The sequence below is a fragment of the Ictidomys tridecemlineatus genome, chromosome 3 (assembly GCF_052094955.1).
Source record: "Ictidomys tridecemlineatus isolate mIctTri1 chromosome 3, mIctTri1.hap1, whole genome shotgun sequence".
In the NCBI taxonomy this organism is placed as follows: Eukaryota; Metazoa; Chordata; class Mammalia; order Rodentia; family Sciuridae; genus Ictidomys; species Ictidomys tridecemlineatus.
Window position 1 is genome coordinate 211418732 of NC_135479.1, and position 7589 is coordinate 211426320.

Genomic DNA, 7589 nt, shown 5'->3' on the forward strand with positions numbered 1-7589 from the left:
TCCCCGTCCGCGTGACACCAGCATCACCAGCATCCTGGCTCATGGCCAGGGGCACCCCCTTCCTCTTTTATTCCTGACACAGAAACCCTGTGCATCCCAGATGTACCCCAAACAGCTCTCTGGAGACTGCTTCCCTGGGACTGGACTCCCTGTAGGTGGATTCTGTGACCTGGCTTCAGAACTGTTCCCCGTGTACCCCCAAGGAGGGGCCAGGCCACAGGGCGCTCCCTCAGGCCCTGCCTGGCTGCCCCGGCATCACCCACGCCTTCAGCCAGGACGCTCTGTCACATTCCTGCTGTGCCTGCTGTCTGTCCTCCTGTCCTCCTGGGTGTCCCTGGCTATGGGCTGGCCAGCATCTGTCTCAGAGGGTGGAGGCTATGAATTCTGTCACCACCCATGGCCAGCTGGGGCCAGAATGGAGGGGGTCTGTGGCAGCCTCCTGGGGTCTCGTGAAGCTGCAGCAGACTGGGGGACCCCAGGGGGTTCGGAAGGTCCCTGGATAGGAGAGAGACCGTAGCCATGAGAGTCAGAGAACACGAGGTCACATCCCTGGGCCCGTAGTCAGCCAGGGCAGAACTGCAGGCTGACCGCAATGGGCCTGGGCCTGGGCTCAGCCTGCACCTCTCCCCTTGCCCGGGCACTTCCTGCTCACTGCCCCGACCTATGTGGAGCTGCCACCCCCTCTCACGACTTGCTGGACGGGCCACTGTGATTGCCCTCGAGCTGGACATCTGCTCTAAGATGGGACACTCGGAGCTTCCCTGGAGCTCTAGAGGGGGGCCTGAGGGCCAAGCCAGCCTCTTCCCAGGGCTGGAGGTGGCATGTCAACGGCTGAGCTCCTGAGGGCCGTTGTGTGGTGTGATGGATAGCAGCAGGTGCCTGTCATCCTGGACTGGTGAGAGGGGCTTGTGGGGAGAACTCGGGAGTCGGTATTTTTCTTGAAATGACACACACTGGATTCCTGATTCTGGCTACTGACCAAAGGTGAACACAGGCCCCTTTCCACCCGTACGTCAGCCTTGCAGTGAGCAGCCTCAGATCTGTCTGTGCTGTGTGGTTAAGGAGCCCAGCAGCACCCAGAGTCCACCAGAGTCTGGGACAAGCACCATCCAGGCCTTGAAGAGCTCTGCCCTGTGACCAGTCAGTCCTCAGTGCAAACTCCTCCCCGGAGGGGTCAGTCCCCGCCCGTCCCCGGTGTGGACTCTGCATCTGCTGCTGGGCTTGTGTCATGGCTCATCCCTCCATCGGGTTGGCAGCAGGCCGGGCAAGTCTGGGAACTGTCACAGCTGAGCGGGCCACGGAAACAGGGCCACCAAGTGTGATGTGGTGTCCTGGACGGGATTCGGGAAAGGAAGGGACATCAGGGAAACCTGGAGAGCCTGGAGTGAAGCCTGGCTCTGGTTAATGATCGCATGTGCCCAGGACAGCAGTCCTCCACTAGGGCCTCTGAGGTCCGCAGGTGGGGTTCTCCCCGGAAGCCCCCCTCTTCTCCAGGACTTTCGACAGGTGGAGCCAAGGCCATTAGAGACCTAAGATAGAATAAATAAATAAAACTAATATGGCCCCTCACAAATGCCTGCCCAGGACACTAGCTAGTGCCTGGTGGAATAGTCGGGGCCTAGAGGCTGGCCACTCACCCTATCTGTCACCTGTCAGCTGTCTGTTCTCTATCATCTCTCCAGATACTCTTTACTGGATACTCTTTTATATGAATCATGCTCCTTTTATGACTATTTCCCTAGCAGTGGGAATTACTGAGTGAAGGGCCGCACTCATGTTTTTAAGAGGCTGAGTCACATCGTGGGAGTCAGCCAACTTTCTCTCCTGACCTTGCTCTCCAGGCGGAACCCGAGCAGGCAGTGGAGCACCTCCGGTGCCAGGGGTCAGAAAGCAGAGGGGTGGGCCCTGAGGTGAGAACGGGAATTTTGTTCCCCTCAGGGTCTGAACTGGGCTCCTGACTGAATACACATTCTCTCTTTGCCTCTCTCTCTCTCTTTGATGAGGATGGAACTTTAAGTCTTCCTTTAAAAAAGAAACTGGCTGTTACTGACATGAAATCACCAAACTGCTTGGACCTGGGCGACCTGGTCCCCCTGGTGTAGTGCATTCCCGATCCGGGTGGACAGAAGCTGGTGGAGACACTTCTGTCCCATCCCTCTGCATCCTGAGCTCCTATCTGGGGGTGACGACGTGTACAGTTAAAGAAGACTTTTCTCACCCTTGGTGGCAGCCGTGTGAACATCTGGTGCAGACTAGCCACTTTGTCACGTGGGGCTCCCAGGAAGAGTCCCCACAGCAAGGGATGAGCACCCAGCATTTGCGGCTGTCCCTCTTCCTGGTCAGCTCCGTCTTGGCGGTGCAGGATTCTGAGAACCAATCTTCAGGTATTTTGGCTGAGAGGGGTGAAGGGGCCTGTGCCCTGAGGCTTTGTGAACTGGCGCAGGATGCTGGCCTCAGGCCCCTTTGTACAGTAGAATAAGCCCTATGTGTGTGGCCCCTGTTTTATTTTGTTTTCTCTTATATGTATTTGGACTGTGTGTCGCTGGACTAACCCTGACCCAAGAGGCACTGTTAGCCCACAGAGCGGCACCCAGGACCTGTGGCCACCTGGGCAGCTGTGAACCAGGCAGGTGCTGGGCAGGTCCCACTGGCTGCCTCTCTTCTCTGCCACATGTGCCTCACTTATCCTCTGTGACGACTCATGGCCCAAATAAGTGGATCAGGGTCCCTTGCCCCGTGGGGTGTTACACTCAGCTTCACTCATCGGCCATGTGAAACCCCGAAATGTAAACCCGCACTGTTTCCCACGAGAGCCGAGATGTGCGCTGTACTCCTAGCGCTTTTGGGAAACCATAAAACTCGGCTGGGGCAGGACAGGGGAGCGGCTGGTAAACACTCCTCAGTGCCAGTGGCTCTACGCGGGGGACAGCACCTTTCTTCTCTTCTGTGTAAAATCAGGTCGTTTGTTAACAGTGCAGAGCCCCAGAGGGTTTCAGAGTTTGGAAGCAGCCAGGGCCTCTTCCTTCTCAATGCAGTGAAAATAAGTATCACTGACAACCTCAAAATGGGAGCCACAAATCCAGGGCTTCCACACCTCCACGGGTCCAAAAGAAGCCTGGTTCCCAGCTCCAGAGACTGAACAGGGCTCCGTCTACAGGACCTGGCTTCAGAATGGAGGACAGCTCTTCCCACAGGTGGACACACATGATCTAGGAGACACACGATTTGGATCTAAACCGTTAGGATTTTGTCTGGATGTGTATCAGGAAAGACCATGACTAGCTCATGGTTAATAAGTTCAGGGGTCTTGTCACTTAGGGTAAGACTGCAGGAGGTAAGTGTGGCCACTGTATTTGTGGTGCTGGAGACGGAAGCTGCACGGTGTGTTGTGTGCTTCCTGACTCCCTCGCACCACAGCCACTATCACTGTGTGTGTGTGTGTGTGTGTGTGTGTGTGTGTTCACCTCCCGACGACAGAACAGGGCCAGAACAGGATGAGAGACCATGAAGAAAGATCTTGATTCATTGTTTGGACCTTGAAAAGGGCATTTCCCTTACTTAACTTGGGGTCTGGAGCAATTTAAAACCTTAAGCAGTTTAGAAGCTGGAGGGCCCTCTAGTGGAGGCTGCGGGAACAGGGTTTGGAAATTAGACTCAGCAGCAGGGGGAGGTGAGGGGCCGGTTTTTCTGGGAGTGGCAGGAGATCCCTGGGCCTCACATTGGTGTCCTCTAGGAGACTCCAGGGTACTAGGAGACTGGTCTGGAAGTGCCAGCTGGCCCCACCCTTGGGCACTCACTGCTCATGCAACGGCGGGGCGGGGGGTGGCCAAGATGGCGGGTAGCTTCTCTGAAGCGGTTCCTGCTTCTGCTGAATGCCCGCCGTGTTTCCCGTGTGGCTGGGCCTGGGGAGCAGAGTCACCTGAAAGGTTTATTTCAACTACAGGGGAGGAGATCTTTCATTACTGGAACTGACACCTGCTTCTAAGTCAGATTTACCTTTCTGTCTGCAGTTAGTGCCACCATTGGAGGCCTCCGGGATGAAGGGGTTCTCCATCAGGAGCCTGCACAGCATCAGCCCAGGACCTTAAGTCAAGGACCTTAAGCAGTGTTATGGCTCACATCCGTGAGGTGTCCCCAAAAGCTCACCTTTGAGACAGTGCAAGTCGGTTCAGAGGAGAGATGATTGGGTGGTGAGAGTCTTGGCCAATCAGTGAATTAATCACCTGATGGAATTAACTGAGAGCTACCTGAAGGCAGGTGGGGTGTGGTCATAGTAGGTGGGCACTGGGATGTGGCTTTGGGGCATGTATTTGTACCTGGTGACTAGAGTCTCTCTCTGCTGCCTGATCATCTGTGAGCTGCTTTCTCTGCCACTCTCCCTCCTGATGTTCAGCCTCCCCTTGAGCTGCAAGGAATGGAGTCTGCTGTGTATGGATCGAGACCTCTGAAACCGTGGGCCCGAGAGAAACTTCCCTCCCTGCTGTTGATCTGGGTGAGTGCTATCGTCAGAGAAGTGAAAAAGCTGACCAAAGCGACCCATGTACTGTCAGGAGGCGTGTCATGAAGGCCCAGCCCCGGGGTCCACTGTCATTACCCGGCCCTGCATCACCCAGGAGCAGTCGGCATGGAACAGTGAAAATGTCCCCACAAGGCTCGGTGACAGTTCCAGCCCAGGGCTGATGCGCCCTGGGGTGGGCCCTGCTCGTGCCCTCCAGCATGGCCAGTTCAGGTGCTGCGCCTGCCACCAGTAGGTGACGCCTCGTCACTGACCATCGGAGTAGGCAGGTCTGTGGACTAAGCCCGGGAGCAGGGCTGGCTACCCTCACAGGTGCTCCTGGGCCTCCTGGTGGGACTGAAGCCTCATGCTCTGCAGGTCTGGAGAACCATTGTGGGGTGGAGTGGGGCAGCTTCCCCTGAGTGTGGCCTCCGCCTGGGCACCCTGGGCATCTCCACCAGGCAGCCACTGACCCCCACACGGCCACTGGCGTGTTGCCGAGGCGTGGCTGGGCTTCTCGTTGCGCTTCCAGCCTGGTGACAGGGTGGCTGGTTATTTGCAGCAGCCGTGGCCTGGCGAAGGCAAGGTGACTGAGCTCAGAGCTCCAGGGTGGCGGGAGGGGGGAGTGACCACACCACCCCTGGCCCTGAGGAACTGCAGGTGGCTGGTTTACTTCACCTTGTGCATGGAGTCTTCCGTGGAAACTGTGGCTGGCCTGATCAGGGTGACAGTGGAATTGCCTTGGAGCAAGAATGACCTGTGGCCTCACCTGAGCGCTGAGTGGCCTCCCCTGAGCTCTGATTTCGGCAGGTTTCTCTCTGATTTCTGCATTTCTGTTGGGTTACCAGCACGAGATGCCTCCTGCTGATAACAGCTCCCTTCAAGCCCAGCCGGAGCCTGGGGTGCAGGCTTTTCCTCCTTCTTTGGACTCCTCTGATGGTAGCCGGGGAAGCCCTTGACTGTGGGGAGTTAGCTCCTCTGGAGAAAAGGCTGGAGGGTGAGTGCGCAGGCCTCCCGTCCTTCAGGTGGGCAGATCTAGGGCAGCTTCGTTTCTCAGGAGGCCTGGACGTCCTCCTCGGCCACATGGTCCTTCTTCCTGTCCTGACTCCTGTTATAGGTCGAGGGGTGTCTCCCCAAACGATCCCTTCAGTCCTGACCCTGGCACCTGTACCGGGACCTCTTTTGGGAACCAGGCCTTTGCAGATGAGCAGGTTGCGAGGAGGCCACGCTGGAGGAAGGTGGGCCTCTACTCCAGGGTGCCTCGTGTCCTGGGAGGAAGGCGAGGTCCAGGCAGAGGAGAAGCCCACGTGAGGACAGAGGCAGCGAGGAGACATGGCCACAAGCTGAGGCACACCGAGGACGGAGGGGCAGGGAGGGATCTCTCCTGCAGGGTTCGGGGTGCGTGTCACTGCAGCACTGTGACAGGGATGTACTGCCGCCAGGACGTGAGGGAAGAGAGTCTGCTGCTGGACACCTGGTGTGTGGCTGCAGAGCCCTGAGGGACCCACGTGCTCCTGTCCCACTTCCTCTCTCTTGCTGCCCATATCACCTCCCCAATAAACCGCCTGCTCATGGATCTTTCCACCGGGCTTCCTTCAGGAGCCAAGCGGAGGCACCCCGTGCTGTGCAGAGAGTGTCCACGGAGTCCTGAGTCCCCAGTGAACACTCATTTTTGTTACAACAGTGAGTGGAACCATCCTGTCCATTTTCTGCCCACCTGCTCTGTGCTTGGTACTTGACAAACGAGTCAAATTGTTCACGACCCCGTAGTAGATAGCACCATCATGACCTCTCCTTTAAGCAAGGGGGAGCCTGAGTAGCTTGCACCCTTGGGACCCTGGATGGGCTGACTACCCAGCACCCAAATGCTGCCCAGTCGTTTCTCCACAGAGTCAGGTTTTATCTAGCGTCCACCTGTGCTATTTGTGTGTATCAGTTGCTTGACAGAGACCCAGTATCAGTGGCTTAATTACCAGCAAGCTCCCTGTGGGGCGCTTCGGCTCTGGGAGCCCCTGAGGGCTCTGAGTCCTGCCACCTGCGTGCTCGGCCACATGGGGTGCAGGTACAGCATGCATTGCCAAGCCACCTGCAGCCAGGGGTAGGGAGGGCACAGGGAAAGAGGAGAAGGGACTCTTCCCAGCAGGAGCTACGCACATTCCTTGGATCTTGAATGCCCCCAAAGGCCACGGGTTGGAGGCTCAGTCACTGGCCTGAGGCACTGTTGGGAGGTGGTGGAAGCTTTAGGCCTGTGGTAGGAAGTTGGGTCGTTTGGTCATGCCTTTAAGAGGGTGTGGGGACCCCAGCCCCCCCTCTCTTTGCTCACCGTGAGGTGAGCAGCTCTGTTCCCCACGTGCTCTCTGCCATGATGCACCATCTCCCCATGGGCCCTACACAGTGGCGCCCACCAGCTGTGGGCTGAAACTCCCAAATTGTGAGCCAAATTAAACTTTGCTTTTAACTTGGTTCTCTCTGGTGTTTTGTCACAGCAACGGAAAGCTGACTCACCTGCTATCGATGGGAATTCTGACCCCTGGTCACACTTAGATGCAAGAGGCGGGGCAGGCTGGGACATGCAGCGTGTATTTGTTCCTAGACGTTGCCATAGAATGGGGGGAAGGGGGTGTGGAGATAAGCCAGCGGGGTGCTCTTGGGCCCCGTGCTGTGTGGCAGGGACATGCACACAAACGCACCTGATCCTTCAACTCAGAAAAGGCGCGTGATGAAGGCAGAATTCCCCAGCAGAAGAGATGGTCAGTGGGTCTGTGTGACGGCGGGAGCACAATAAGGCAGACAGTGATGTCCCTGTGACGAGCCGGCAGGCCCTGAGCAGGAGGCTGCCCAGAATGCACAAGGGAGGAAGTAGAGGGAGAGGAAGGGTGTCAGCCTGTCCAGGACTTGGTGCAGATCGCCAAGGCAAAACAAGCAAACACAGCCCCAAGAGTCCCACTGCCCCACGCCGTCCACCTTGACCTTGGAAGTGGGCTGCAGTGAGAGCAGACAACGCCAGCCGGACATTGGTCTTCTGGGGCCCGAGCAGCTGGAGGAGGAGGCCGCAGGCAGCTCACGCTGTCACCAGCTCCTCCTGGCTGCTGGG

The 7589-nt window shown here is 57.4% G+C and overlaps 1 long non-coding RNA gene across 1 annotated transcript; it reads left to right on the top strand.

The window, feature by feature from the left end:
- Window positions 1-396: 396 nt before the first annotated feature.
- Window positions 397-6958, top strand: LOC144376501 (uncharacterized). Its single transcript, XR_013437047.1, has 3 exons — window positions 397-2384; window positions 4011-5492; window positions 5613-6958. It is a non-coding gene; the product is annotated as an uncharacterized LOC144376501 (long non-coding RNA).
- The last annotated feature ends 631 nt before the right edge of the window (window positions 6959-7589 follow it).